General features: G+C 39.9%; 1 protein-coding gene across 4 annotated transcripts in view; it reads left to right on the forward strand.

Annotated features, from left to right (window-relative positions):
• The window catches only part of LOC141809579 (synaptotagmin-2-like), a 48,240-nt gene that overhangs the window by 9,300 nt on the left and 23,122 nt on the right, over positions 1-15,818 (forward strand). Inside the window, exon 1 of one of the 4 annotated variants that reach the window (XM_074696874.1) lies at positions 15,185-15,328. The exons of the other annotated variants lie outside the window; for them this stretch is intronic. The gene's annotated coding sequence lies outside the window, so the exon portion shown is untranslated. Of the gene's footprint in view, positions 1-15,184; positions 15,329-15,818 lie in introns of those variants that run through there. 4 annotated transcript variants of the gene reach the window in all.

The following is a 15,818-nucleotide window of genomic DNA, read 5'->3' on the forward strand; positions in this document are numbered from 1 at the left end:
ATGCAGCTGTGGACACTTAACGCACTCATTTCCTCCTCTGGCAGCAATGTATAAATGTAAGTTGTTGATATTGTTTTTTACACGTGTTGTTTCCACCAAGCACCTTCAGCTGTTGACGTTGTGTATGTGGTGTAACTTGTTTTTGTTCGTTTTGTTCCGCGAATGATAGGCTATGCCAGTGTTTCTCAAATCTGGTCCTGGGGCCCCCCTGCCCTGCATGTTTTAGATGTTACCCCACTCAAGCACACCTGATTCAAATGAATGGCTCGTTATCAGGCTCGAGCAGAGCTTGATGACGAGCTGGTCACAATTAAATGTAGAAGAACAGTTCTACATCATGTCGTCATTCCCGGTAAGTACGGCGCTGGGCAGTATGCGATTTGAGACAGCACTACACCCTCAAAATTTGCGCACTAAGCCAGTGAGTATGTAGTATGCTTAGTACACTCAATTTGAAAATTTTGAGTACACAGTATGAAAGTATGCGATTTGGGACACACTAACGGTCTCACGTAGCAGCTCCAGCTGCTAACAAGCTGACACGGAGGGTAGAATTTACGTTTAAATAAATAAATTAACAAATTTATGATGTAGGCCAGAAAAAAATGAGCTTCCCCTCCCTGACTGACCAGCAGCCGCCACTGCTACATTCATATGTAGTATGTAGGTAGTTTCAAAAACAGCCAGTGTCATTGGCCACATTGCAAACTGCTAACCACAGCCACAAGGATGCTAGCATCATGGTAGGGAAACCGTATTGCCACAGAAACAGGACAGTTAATAAATAAAGACATAGTCTGTGTTAGAGTCTTTTTTACTGTATTTTTATTGGATAAGAGTGCTGAGGAGAAATAGGAAGTAAGTAGAGAGTGGGGGATGGCTAACAGCAAATAGTTGAAGCCAGGAGTTAAGCCAGTAAGGATTCAGTTGTCTGTGGATTTTTTTGTATACTTTGCACATTTTTTACAAGCAGAACTCTTGTACATAACTAAACTTTGCCTGTGTTAAACATTTTGTGATTATATACCTAATTCAAAGTCAATACAAAAAACTCAATATCTATTTCACTTCTTTTACTGTGTTTTTTCCCCTTGAAAACCCTTCAACACCTGCTGCAGACTTTTCATTCTGGCACGTTTCAAAGGCTTCACTCAGCAGAGCTCAAATCAGTGCAGTCAGTAAAGTGAAGTAAAAAGAAAATAATTTGCCTCTGATATCAAATGCTTTGGAAATTTCCAGTAATATTGAAGCAATCCACAAGAAAAAAAGAAGAAAGAACTCAAGCTCCCTCTTCTCCTAATCACTTGAGTAGCCTATTGTTAACACATTAAAGAACCCACCTGGTGGCTGGGACTGTTTTCACTGTAGGAGTGACTTTCTGTTGATACTGCAGTGTGCATGACATCTCCCAGAAGTCTGCAGGGACATTGTACTAATAATGGAAACTTGTATAGATTAAAGTCTGGGTCTGTAGTGCCCCCAGCTGGTCATTGTGAGTCCTACACTTTAAGATGATAAATGCATAGGCCTGAAATTGGGGAATAACAACATAAAGTATAATGATTAGATTTTTAAGTGAAGCCTTAATCAGTGTGAAATAAAAAGTGAAATAAAAGAGAAGGAAAGGATTTGTCTTCTTTTTAGAGCTTGATGTAGCAAACACAGCTCTTTTCCAGGATCTGCTGATGAAGGACTCTCTTCATGATGTCAGTTTCTCTTCTCCTCTCCCAGCACTAAACTCTGACAGATTCAGAAATTTGATGGAGCAGAAAGCTGCAGAAGCCGAGAGTGACGTATCTGTTTCCATTGCTGGTCATCTAGACCATAGAGATTCAAATTATACAGCCTCAAAGTTTTTATATCCACTTCACTTTATGTCTGTTTTAATAAGGTACAGAGGAGAGCAGAAAAACGAGTGTTCCCTGTTTAATTAGCGAGCCTCTTGAATAAAATCTGATGGTTCTGAAGCCGGAGGAAAAGATGAGAAAATAAAGGAAGTCGTTGACGAAACATCAGATAATGACTTACTGAACTTGTGTCCCTTCTGGCTCCTCTTTACTGTGTGTTTCTCCACCATGTTGCCCCGCACGGGTGCAGTAAAGCAGCACATCCGTCACTGTTAGGGCGACTCATCCCCTCTTCCCTCCTCCATCTTCTCTCCCTCCCTCCTCTGTGTTTCTAAATGTCACTCTGTCTCCGCCTGATGCTCTCTCCTAAATGCACCAATATCTTGTGCGAGTCGGTCAGGCTATTTTCAGCGCGATCAGGAAAAAAACAAGTGTGTAGAGTGTGTGTTGAGGCTTCTATGTGTGTGTTTGGACAAAAACTGATGCTAAGTGACTAATACCCTAGTGTCAGGGCCAAATCCAAGAGGTAAGAGACCAAAGTGAAGTGATGAAAATCATCCCACCATGAACTCTGGAGAACCAGTGCTTTTAGTGACTTTAATGGGAAACAAATGCTAATCTGGCTTCAAAAAGCCACTGATGTGCATCAATCCTGGTTGTTTTTTGTACCATAACACTTCAGACTGAAATCATCAGAAAGTATCATATTGTTGCCTTTTCTTAATATGCTGAGCTTCAAACCGATAAGTCTAGTTTTTTGATGATTTGGCATCCACAGAGAAATGTTTGTGGGCGTTTTAATGGTTGCAATGCTTTGCCTTTAAGCTAACGTACAATAATTATGTCACAGGGGAAATTTAGTCTGAAGATATAATGCACCTCATTGCTTTTGTTGGTGTTACCCTTGTGAGTAGACCTGTTTTCCATTTCTTTCTTGATGTTAGTTGGAAATATTATGCAATCTGATGTGTTTCCTGCTGTTTCTTAAAGTGTCTTTCAACCAGAGGGTTCAGGGACTTTTAGTTCCCAGTAAAACCTCCCCAGGTACTACATTATTACTGTGGCTTTTTTTCGTCTGCGTTTCCAATACAGGCCTAAGAGCCGGGTAGATTTTGTGAATCAGACCAGTAATGTATGAAGAAAAAAATTAAGGTAAATTGCAGCTCACTGTCAGACCAGTAGAGGGCATTAAGACAGCAACAAAGGCCATTTAGCAAAAATGACACCACAGAAGGAGATAGACAAGCCGGCTTTGGTATGTACAGCCTGTTAGCATGAAGGATAATCAACCAATGCTGGTTTTGATTATGCTTTATTGCACTGCAGGTGGATTTGTTGACACTTGAAAGGAGACAAGCATTAGTGGCAAAGTCAACGCTGATCAAAGCCTGAAACAGCTCAAGTGGTAAACACTGGACCCCTCCACCATTAAAAGCATGAACAGTGGCAGATAGCAGAAGTTGACCACAAACAGCTTTAGATTATCATTTAATGCTTACCTAAAGTGACTGTTTAACACAGACATAAACAGATACATGACAAACCTAGGCCATGTCCATACGTAGCTGGGTATTTTCAAAAACGGGTTTCCCTACCTCATTAGATTTTAGAAATACTTTCGTCAGCACCCAGCGGGTAAATCTGCTGGTGAGTGCAGCTCAATGCATGCCAAACCCATAATGGGCAGTGTTTTCCAGATGTAAAACCCGTGCCAGCCAATCAGAATGAGCCTCTGTCGTTCAGCTATGACGTTTAAGAACCAAAAACTCAGCATCAGGCAACCATGACACCGAAGTTTTTAAAAATCTTCACTTTGGCCGGAGTTTTCAGAATACATTGTTTTTAGTGACGTAAAGCTGGCGTTTCATGTGGATGACAGGCGTTAGAATGCCTTTGAGAGGACTTTCTTCGACAGCTGTTGTTAACTGGATATCCACTGACATGTTCAGCAGAAGGTCTCCAGTTTACAGGGTCACTCTTGAAACCATTACACTGGGAGCTGACAGTGACACATTGTCAGGCTCAAGAAGACCATTGTTTTGGAGTTATTAAACCAAGTCAATCACAGTCACTGCCACTTTTGACAGAGGATGAAATAAAACACTGTGGGTGCTCCCCCTATCAGAAAGGTTTCATGGAAAAAATCTCATTAAGTTTTTGTCTTATTTTCAGTAGAAAATGCCTTTGAAGTCTGAACATGAGGTCCAAATTGCTTGTAAGAGGTTAAGAAAATCTGCCAGTGAAACAGGAGAAAAGTTACTTGTATTAAAACATTATTGTAGTATTTAGCAATTTTTTCCAGTTTCATTGGCAAATTTATTTGTTACAATTAATTCAGACCTCATTTTGCCTTTAGATAACTTGAAACAAGACATTTTTCTGAGATTTAGAGTAAAAATTGTGAAATATATTTTTCAAATATTATCTACAAATGTTGAATATTTTTTCTAAATGTTAAATCTTATATCTTAATGTTGAATTTCATTTATCAGTGTTATAAATGAATGTCCTGGTTCTAAATATTTAGCTATGTTTCTGAACGTTTAGTTTAATTCTCAATATTTAGCTAAGGCTAAATATTTATCCAAGATTTCTAAATATTTGCAAAGATTTCTAAATATTTGCTTAGGTTTTAAATATTTAGTCAAGGTTTCTAAATCTTAAGCAAACATTTATAAATCTTTTGCAAAGTTTTCAAGATATTTGCTAAGATATATAGTCTTGGCTAAAAATTTAGAATGAAAGCTAAATTTTTAGAAACATAGCTAGATATTTAGAACCAGGACATATTAAGAACATTTACAAATAACATTGAACATTTAGATAAAACATTAAACATTTATATATACTATTTGAAAAATATATTTCACCAATATTTCTTTCATTCTGCAGAAAAGTTGTGTTTTAGAGCTAAATGTTGCAAAATGTTGTTATTTATAGTGTGTGCAACTTTGCAATCAGCGCCCCATACAAGCAGAGGCCTGCAGGAGACATCTTTATCACATTCCTGAATCACCTTAACTGACTCCTTAAGATGTGGAGGCATCTAAAATCCAGACCAGACAGTTCTGTTTTTCTGTATTTCTCTACCTTGTATCAAGTATTTTTTTTACGTTCATGTGTTGTTTTTGTTAATAACAGTGGTAAATCTTAAGTCTTGTAGATAGGGTAAGTTTTAGTTTCACTTTTCTTTGCATCACTGTGCAGCAGCAAACACTGACTTTATGTGACTGAAGGATCAGCCATGGGCACTGGATCATAAACCAGTTTTAAATGCTTCAGTCAGAAAAGCACAGGTGTAAATAATTCAATTATGATGGCTAAATTTAATTCTGCTGCCTCAGCTGAAGCTTTTGTGCACGCTGGCTCACTGTAACACCGTTACGGTTTACTGGGACACATGAGAGGAAAGAAAAGAGCAGAGCCATTGTGTAATGTGTTTTTCAAAGTAAGAATGTTGGTATAAATCAAAGACTGAGCTGATGGTATAAATATTTATGGATGAAATATCTGGTCCCTTTGAAAACTAGGACAGCCCTGGTGTTATTTTCAGCCCCTTCATTAGTCAGATCTCCAGGAGAACTGAAGTATTTGAAGAATTTTTGTGATAGCGAAATGATAACAGACATACTTGACTGCATTACTAATAAACATTTACTGTTGATGGACTTTGCCTTTACAGAAAAAAATTCCTACATGGAATCCTACCTGCTGTTTGACCTGCTTACTTGAACCCTGAATTTACTCATTTGTCTTCACTTCTTAGGAGAAAGAAATGCTAATATTTGTTTGTGTCAGACACTGATTAAATACCTCTCTCCGAACTTTCCCCTGGTAGACGCATTAAATGTTAAAAGTTGCCTTTTCTTTCCCTGGATAGTTCCCTCATCCTCTTACACACCTAGTTAATAACACCAGTTAAAGGTTACATGTAAAAAAGTTAACAGCTGTTACTCTTTGAGCATCAACTTCATCACTCTTTAACTCCAAAACTTTGTCAAACCTCGTGACTGATTTCCTCTGTGCTTGCATTGATCATCCTCACTGATGTGACTGAAGACTTTGTCGAAGGAAGAGAGAGAAATCAAACATGTCAGAGGCCATGAAGCATGTTCATTACGACACTAAACAGAGTACAACCATCGATTTTCAGGGATGAGAGATCCAGACACCTCATGTCAACTGGATTAGGCTTTAATCCCCACAGTGTTACATCTCAGCTTCAAAAGTACGGTTAGTCAACAGAGCTGACAATCAGTCTCCTTTTCAACATAAAATGATGTTTTAAAACTAAACTCATCAAAGAAATTAACAGTTGCAAGTAAGAACCAATTGCTGTGACAGAAAAATTATTGACAAAAAGACACATTTTCATTTTTAGTTTGAGTCAACTTCTATCTATTTGTATTTACAGAAGGCGTGAGTTAAAAACCAAACCCTCTTCCCTCTGATTGGCCTGTCCTCTGGAAGTCTGTCAGGGGCAGAGCTATGGGAGGACCTTGATGTTTAAGGCCCATCCCCTTTTATATGCCACCAGTTTGGAGATCCTTATTACCACTGCAAAGGAGGTTATGATTTTGGGAGAGTTTTTCTGTTCGTCTGTGAACAACATAGCTCAAAAAGTAACCAACGGATCTTGATGAAATATTTAGGAAATGTTCAAAATGGGATAGGAAAAAAGTGATTAACTTTTGGAGGTGATCTGGACCATCGTCTGGATCGAGGACTCCTTTAAACCATTCTTTATCATTGTGAAATTGGGTGATAAATGGTCGGATTGCAAAACAATACACGACAAGGTCACAATTTCTCTCAGATGTAAAAGTACAATCCAGATCCTGGCAATATTCTGGATACTATCATCCAGAATATAAAATATGTACTGGGTAATCATAATTTTCAACACCGTCAGGTAACAAATTATCGTACAAACCTGTAACTAACACCAAATTGTAGCAGACAGTCTGCTGAAAGGGAGTATAACATTAAAGTAGGACAAAGTGTTGCGTCACAATCATTATATGCTTGGCCAAGGTCTGTGCCCTCTGAGTGCTTTTCTAGCTGATGACTTTATTGGTTTAGCAAGATCCCATGTTTGTTATTTTTAAGTGACTTAAAGTCCATATTAAAATCTGTGAGAGCAGAATACCCCTTCTTTAAACTACTGATATCTGCCCCTGCCTCAGTAAAGCTCCAGTTATACCAGACAAATTCCTCTTATTAGCTCCACTCATGCTTTTCCTGTTTGCATTAAGTTGTTTGATATAAAGGCAGATTTTTCCAGCTCCAAGCGGAATGAGATTAAATATTTATGGGGGGTAAAAAAAACTCACTTACGTAGAGTTTTAAGGGTTTCCTTTATAGTTCAGAGGTTCAGAGAATTTAGCAAAGACAACAGCGTATCATTTCAGGTCCAGCTTTCACAACATTTACAGTCAGCTTTTAACAGGATGCCAAAAATCATTTGGTTTTGGAGGTTCTGGTCAACACTTAGGCTGTTCCCTATGATGCCTCAGTCCTTGCTGACTCAGCTGTTTTGGTACTTGCCTTGTTTGCTTCATTGATTAACTATTTTTAGGTTAATCCCTCAAATGAATCCCAGTTTGAGGCAGGATTGGACTTTACTCACTTAATCCTGTTGACATTGACTGATGTCAGAGCTCTGCCATCCTTTACTCAGCAGACAGACACTGTAGCATCATTATGGCAGTAACTCAGTTACACTGAAAAGCTGCTGTCAAAGCACAAGAGTTTGTCTGTGACAGACATCCACCCACTCTATCAACTCTAAAAAAAAAATCCACTCGGCATTTACAGACACACACAAACACACAAAGCTTCAACACACACACACACACACACAAACAAATACAAAGCTTTACCCTGCTGACCAACTGCTACTTTCAAGACACCCAAACACTGCAGCTGACATACAGAGCCAACCACCACCATATGGTGCGTTTTATTTCCTGTTGTTGACGATGCAGTATAATGGGCCAGATCTGGTGCCTTAAGTGTGTGGGTGTTTGTGTGAGTGTGTGTGTGTGGGAGGGAGTTAGAGAGGGGAGGCAGAAAAAAAGGCAGGAAAGAAGGAAGTGAAAGATAAAAGCAAAGAGAGGAGAGGAAGAAATGAGGCATGGAGAAAATGGAGGAAGAGTGTGTGCAGCTGACTGTCAGACTAACTGCCGTTAGCTTTGTGTTTCTCCGTTCCACCCCTGCATTGCAGCACTCCCTGCAGGAGCTGAGTGAGTGCAGACTTGTCCACATCCTCTCTGCCGCCTCAGAGGAGACAAATTATCTCGATCAAAGTGTCCCGGCACACTTTGGCACCAGCTGTTCTCTGCATATGTTTGTTATCCAGGGCTTTGATAGCCGCTTGTGTCGCTCTTATTGGCGTCCCGGCGCAGCTCAGTCTTCAGGCCTGACTCAGCTCCTGTGGAAGGAAAAACTGGTTAATAATAAATAAATAAATAAATAAAGCAGAGGGAGAGTTTCACTCATTCACAGATTCAGGGAAGAACTGGAGTATCCCATAATGCACTGAGAGTGCAAGTCAACCATTCAACCGTAGTATCAGTGCTTTGGCTGCATTGTGACCTTGCACTGGAGTGTGCCAAAACGAAAAGCTGCTGAGTCATGAAGAAGTAATGATCCATCGAATCTGGTGGAGAACATTAGCTGATTACAGGCAGTGACCATGTCCAGAATAATAAAGACAGGCTGTTTTCAGGAGGCTGTTCCAGTCCTGCAGCTGTGCGTTCATTTTCATAAACCAACAAACCTGCGTCTGCCAGCTGTTGGTCAGGGTTTTAATAAATAAACAATACGTGAAAAACTGGCTAAAGTTACATAGTGTTTTTCAAGTTCTTTGATCACTTAAATCTTTTTTAAACTACATGTCACTTTGACTCATGTTCATTATGCAGGGAGAAGCTGGGACTCACAGTTTTCTGTCATGTGACCTGCACAAAAACCTGGAGAGCAAGGACAGCTGAGAAAAATGGCAGCCCCTGTGTGACACTCATCATCATACTGAGGAAGATTAGGGCCACTGAAAAAGAAAAAAAATGTGTCCAATTTTTTTTGTACTATTTTTAAATGACAAAAAGTCAAAATTCTTAAATTAAAGCAAATTCTGACTTTTTTCTCAGGTGTCTGAGATCAAAGTCAGAATTCTGAAAAAAAATAGTGAAAAAAATTGGGGAGTTTTTTTTCTTTCTTTGTTTCTTTCTTTTTTTCCAGAGGCCCTAATCCTCTTTGGTTGTCTCATAATAGTCCAGCTATCCCAAATAAAGCTTCTCAATTCCACCTGACTCAACAAATAAAGATATGAACATACTAGAGGTGTGAAAAAACAATACAGCAATATATTGTAACACTTAAACCTATACAATACTGATGATTCAACTCTCATTATAGATATTTTGTAAAAATAAAAATTTATATTTTAGCCAGCCGGATATAAAATATGACTACGACAACAAAATAGAAAAGTTGTTTTTAATTTCAATTTTGAGTCATACTGTGTGATTTACATAAACATCATCTCTATTTTTTTTCTCTCTTTTCATTTTCTTCCCTTCCCTGTGGAGGATCACAGTAACAGCTTCCTGGTTTTGGTCTTCTCTAGCTTCACGGCGCTTCGGTAGCTGAGCAGCTAGCTGACGTGAGAGGGGTAGTGGGGAAGGACGAGGTGGGACCATGGGCATGACGGTGCAAAGCGAGAGAGACAGAGGATTGGATGGACTCACGGACCAATACGAACCGCGCATGCCAGTGCGGTTCGTATTGGTCAACTAGTATGCAGCTTTGCATGGGATGTACTGAATGGATTTTCTTTTTGGTCTTTATTTTGTGTAGATTGGACCATAGGACCATAACAGCCCAACGAACGGTGTTATTAAGATATACAAAGCATCCAAATCGTAGACCATAGCTTGAATTTTTAGGCATCCATGACACGCTTGCAGGGTCTAAAAACAGCCAAGTCCTCACTTGAACATCACTTTAGTTTTTTACTCAGACATACTGATGAGTTCAACTTGGACGTTAAAGCTGCTGTTAGAGTAATGAAAGGCAAGAAATTCATCACCATGGGGAGCCAGTTTTGGCCAAGTGGTTAATTTGTGCACCCCATGAGCTGAGGATTTAGTCCTCAAGCAGGCGGCCTGGGTTCACTCTCTCCCTGTTTCCTGCTCAATCCACAGTCTTACCGTCTCCGGTTTGAGGCATAAAAAGCCACAAAAAAATAAATCCTCTCATAAAAGTAAAGACGGGTCAGTTATGCACCATCATAAAACTGTCCCCAGTGTCCAAAACTTAAGCAAAGTCTTGATAGCAAAAATGATCCTCACCCTCAACTTTCCTACAACCACCTAATCCCTAGGGTGTTTGGTTTAAAGTCTGTGGTGAGAGTTATGTCTGTTTTATCAAAGGGCCATAAGTTGTATTTCATTATATTTCCAGGTGTAACCTGAATACTTTCTGTGGTGTTTGTCTAGTTTGGAGAGGTGCAGCGATAAATGAGACGGTGTAAACCCAGACTGAACTGAGACTGACGTCTGAGCATCATCACACACGTTATTTCTTTCCCCTTCTTGCTGAGTTTCTGTCCGTTGCTTACAGTGTTGTTTTATCTGAAGAATGAGCTGTTTTTCCTGAATGAAAGTGGTAAATGTTTGAAATGGAGAGTAGCTGGCTTTTGGTGTTTTTCTGGAGAGAAGGCTTCTCTTTGTGTCTTTGGATCCAAACAGATTTTCTTCTCTTTGTGTACTTTTTTTTCTGATCCAGTGCTTGTGCTGCTGTTTTGTCTCCTATTCAAACTGTTACAAGGTCATAAGAAGAGAAAAATACCACGTTTACTGCTTTACAGCTTTTTAACTCTCAAAAAACTCCTTATGTCTCTTTCACATCCGCACATCTGGAATTATCTTGAAGCTTTGAAGAAGTCTCCCGTTTACACACGCTGCTTACAGCATGTTTTTTGGAGGTAGACAACTCTTCAAGCACCTACCACCAAACATCAAAGGCACTCTTAAGTAAGCCAGCTAAACCCTGATAAAGAAACAGAGGACCCTCTCTGTAACAACAGTTTTTGCTACAGTTTCTTGTGTAATTCAAGGAGACAATGTAATGTTTCAGTCTGAAAAATGGCTCTTCTCTTTCAACCTCAATTTTTTTGTTCATCCAAAAAGACAAAAAGTAAAACTTCATTAACGCAAGGCATGGCAAGTTTATTTGTAAAGCACAATTCATACACTCTCCTGAATTCTACCATCTGCTCACCTTAACTTCACAGAAGCCCAGAAAATAACTGGTTAATGGTTAGTGGGAAACATTTTTCTATTTCGTTCACACATGCAGCTCACACTGACAATTTGAGGACATTTTCTGGAGTTTTCTGCATGTGTGAACGCATTGTTGTGGGAGTTTTGAGACTTGATTATAAAGCCGTGTTTCTACCAAGCGATTCAATTCAGTTTGTCTTGTTATGGCGCACATTTTGCAGTATTTTCTATGGCAAAAACGTGGAACAGGTACCCAAATTACTGACCCATACCGTCCCACGTTTTGGTAACCTTCTGTCGGGATGCCAGATGTACTGATCCGACCCCAAGAGGTGGAGCTGGAATCGCAGTCCATTGATTGGTCAAAAGAATCATCACTTCCTGTTCAACAGTAGTACTAAAAAACAACACATAACCCTTCCATGTTTATATCTCCAGTTGACTTTGTGAAAAGGATTGTGTTTAGAAAATGGAAATTTCTTTTTTTTTTCTTCTTCTTTGGATTTATTAGTGGGGTACACTGTGTCACACTGTTGTGCTGTCATGCTATTATATAGCTGACGTGGCTATTGGCATCGAATTTACGCACCGTCTAACCAAGAAGAGCACGGTTGGCTGCGCAAACGCAAACAGGATCGCACTTTACAGATCCAACCCATACCAAACTGTACCTGACCACTTGATGGAAATGGAGCTTAAATGTTTCCTTTTGTTTCTGTGCAGATTTACAGTGCAAACAGCGGTTAGCTGAAAGAAACATTGTTTAACTACTTTCTGAAGTAACATAATATTTGCACTGCACACTTCGAGCTGTAAAAGCGCATTCCTTTAACTTCTTGGCACAGTTTAAATCCCTTCACAGCAAAAAGCTGCTGCTGCCTGAATCCTGTTTACCAGTTTAAACACCTGTCTAGACTTATTTTATTTTCCAGTCTGTTTGTCACTCTGAGCCAACAGCAGAAGAGCGACTCTGCATACAGAAAGAAAGAGGCTCTGTGAAAAGTGCTGCTCTGTCTAAGGTCAAAAATAAGACACTTCTAAATTTCGCTCATTAACACCATTAACTTTGGGAAACCTCTGTGACCTTGTTACTGCAGCTCTGATGCTGGCACATTGGCCCAAATACTAAATGGTCTTAAATTTTTAATGGACGGTTCCTGCTTGGAATAAACAAAAAGAGTTTTACAGTGTGTGCTTATTAGTGAGCTCCAGATAAACTTCCATGTTTTCTTGTCCCTCTAAGTTTTTCCTTTGTTTGTTACAGATATGATAATTATCACTCAGTCTAACCCGATCAAGCTATGACAGGACCAGGGTTATTGTCCCCCTGTTCTGTGTTTCACCAATAAACTGTATAAAGAGTGGACAGCGTGGCTCCGCCAATTACCATTTTGAAGCCAAAATACCCCCGTCACAGGCGCAGCCATTGGTAGCCATTGCGCAGCCAGAGTCTGTGGACCCGGGTTGACAAAAATAATAGTTATTTTTCTTTGGAGAAGCTAATATCTTCTTGACTCTCTCTCCAGACATATTTTACAATCCCCCCCAAAAAAACACGCAAGAACGGCAGACGTCAATCATCGATAAATGTGATGTAAAGCCTCGACTTTTTGACCTGCTATAACTAATGAAAACGAAACTTTTCACAGGAAGGAGGACTTGAATACAAAGTAGCCAAATGATTTTTCGAATCACCACAACAATGTGATGTGAGGAACATTTCTACGAGGTGTATTGATTTTTTAAAATATAACCATAGCCCATCTGGAATGACTGGGGAGCTGGATTTTTGACCTACACTGTAGCCAGACACCAGGCAGAGCAGTTTTTGTGGCGACCTCACTTCAAGCTGAGCAAGATGACGTCCATTTTTTTTTTTAACATTCTATGGTTTCACCAGGTTGAAATTGGAAGTAGATTTGTGATGTGTTGAAACTAGGGCTGCAGCTATCGAATATTTTAGTATTCGAGTATTCTACTGAAAATCCCATCGATTAATCGAGTAATAGGACAAAATACATTTTTGTTTAGTTAAAGAGCAGTTATTTTTTAAATTAAAATTTTTCTCTTTAAGAAATAGAATTTTCTGATACAGCATGTCAGTAAGAGCACTTGCTTTGATAGCTCCAAAATTTGTATACACACTTTGACACATTTTTTTGTGCCTTGTACATCACATCAAATGTTGTGGACCCAGATAGCACCCGTTTCGTAGAATGACCCATTCGTCTCCAAACTCCAGAAAAGAAGCTAGATTTGCTATTTTGTATAAGAGGTAGCTTGAGGGGTCTGAAAACTCTCTTAATATGGCCTCAGCTCTATTTGAAATACCACTCTTTGATCTTTTTTTAAATTAAACGATTCCTCGAGGAGGAGAAAATTATTTTTTGTAATCAAGTACCTCGAATCCTTCGAGGAATCGTTTCAGCTCTAGTTGAAACATCCTTTTAGTACATTTATTTTTTATTTTTCAAAGTGCAGGAAAACAAAATACAAGAGCTCGGTACTGTCAATAACAATGAGCATTATTTGCTCTGAACTTGTAGGAATAAAGAGAGGAGTAAGTTTTCCGAGTTCTCAAACCATCCTGGTGTACTTTCCGTGTAGTTTTATGGATGCAAATAAGAAAACAAACTTCATTTCTGAAGGGCATGCATTGCTCGTTTCTTTCTCCGATGTCCGATATCCTTTTTCAATCCCAGTAAGAGCTCAATTACATTCAAGTTTTAAGTCTTGCAAGGTCAGTAGGCTCATTACCAGAATGAAACACTCTGAGAATCTGATAAAGAAACACTCATTAAGTGTAGCAGGGAAGTTAAATGTTAAAGGAGTAAGATATCCAGCCTCAGAGAGAGCAGAAGACCTCGGTGAAGTTGGGAAGTTTTGCACAGAGTTGCAGATAAATTTCTGGGTTGGCAGTCATACTTTTTGCAGCTTTTGCCTTCACTAATTGAACTTGAGAAAGACATAGAATACAAATATCCTCCTCCACAGAATAAAAGTAGAAAAGGAGTGCTATACTATGTGAGATCCATGCCCCCTGCTGGTGGAATAAAGCTAATGCGGCGTTACTTGAAGTAGAAGAGCCACCTCACACTGGCTCCTGACAGCTGCTGGCTGAACACGAGCACACAGAAAGGTATTTCCCCAAGGAGAGACAGAGAGAGGAGGGAGAAAGGCATTTGAGGGGAAAGTAGGGAAATAGATTCAAAGCTGGAATTGGAAAGGTCTCAGTGTGGACAGAATAACCAGTTTAAAATGCAAAGCTGATGTCATGCTGTGCTGTAAGAAATTGGCGATTTGAGGCAAACATAAATATTGAAGCCCTTTACTCTCATTTGCATGCATGGATTTTTGGTCACACAGGAGTCTTTAAGTGGCGTAACGGATTCCTTCATCACTGCGAGCTGAGTTTATGCTCGTATTGTAACTGGAGATGATGCTTTGCAATCTGCTCACTTCCAATTATCAGTGACACCCTCCTGAGGGCTCACTGCGAGGCAGACAGGTTGACCTAATCATTCATGGTGTCTGTTGGTCTTTCAGGATGGCTTTAGCTGCAGAGGCTCTCTCCAGAGGTTTATATCACACTTCTGAGATCAATTGTTGGAGATCCAATTAATTGCATGAGCTCAGTGTGATGATACTGTGTGGAGCTGATGTGGAGAAGTCAGCACACCCTAAAGAGTTCCTCCGCCCGCCTACGACCCTTCCGACTCTGATCTTCATAAACTGAGGCTGGATTCAAACGTGGCCCCTCCACCCCCAAAAGCTTGTGCATATTGATCTTTTACAACTGCCCTCCAATGCGTAGACCAAAGAGTGGCGTGCTGCAATCAGCTGTGTGAGCAGCATCACAAATAAGGTTGGAAGGGAGAGGGAAAGAAAAGAGAGATGGAGACATAGAGGTAAAGAGGCTGCGTGCAGGAGTACATTGAGGGAGAGACAGAGAGGGAGCGGGGAGGTGTGTGTGTGTGTGGAAAATGGGGGAGATGGTGAGCACTGGAGGAGGAGGAGGAGGAGGAGGAAGAGGAAGGGGGGTGTAGTGCTGCAGTGGAGAGAAGTGAGAGGAGACTGCAGTCTCTGCTTATGGGAGAGATCAGACTATGTTACCACAGCTCTGAGGGACTGAAGCCCGTACGGTTATTGATATTGGATGGGCCTCCTCGCTGAAGGGAAAACCACATCTGACCGGTGAGTTTTGTTTCCGAGATCTTTTATTAAATTAAGATGCAGTTATGTGGCTCAGATAAAATCAAAGCGCACAACTAGGGGATGGCTTTCTAAGAGCATCTTTTCTGCATTTTTAACTAAGTGAGTCGTGATAAAGTGTTACTCAGTGATGCTTTGCGTGAATACCTGGATATTCTTGTGATTCAGGATGTGTCACTGCCTTTTTTCTCTTGTTGAGTGATGCTGGCCAGTGGTGAGCTGCAGAAATCAAATGCAGATAAGGACTGAGTGCTAATGGCATGAAGGTAAACACAAGGCTCAAACACAGAGGGAGGACAGCGAACATGTTTTTAAATGTTATTCATTGATATCCACTTTAATCAACATTGCGTGTCAGTTTAATTCAAATCCAAGATCCATGCTAAGTTATGGAAGTGAAGGAATCACCCTAAATTTCTCAGATTTTCTTCTTACGTATCATAATTCTATCTTTCACTGGAATAAAAGTTGT

The sequence above is a fragment of the Halichoeres trimaculatus genome, unplaced genomic scaffold (assembly GCF_033239565.1).
Source record: "Halichoeres trimaculatus isolate MK-OKI-2021-1 unplaced genomic scaffold, fHalTri1.1 fHalTri1_scaffold_1, whole genome shotgun sequence".
Lineage (NCBI taxonomy): Eukaryota > Metazoa > Chordata > Actinopteri > Labriformes > Labridae > Halichoeres > Halichoeres trimaculatus.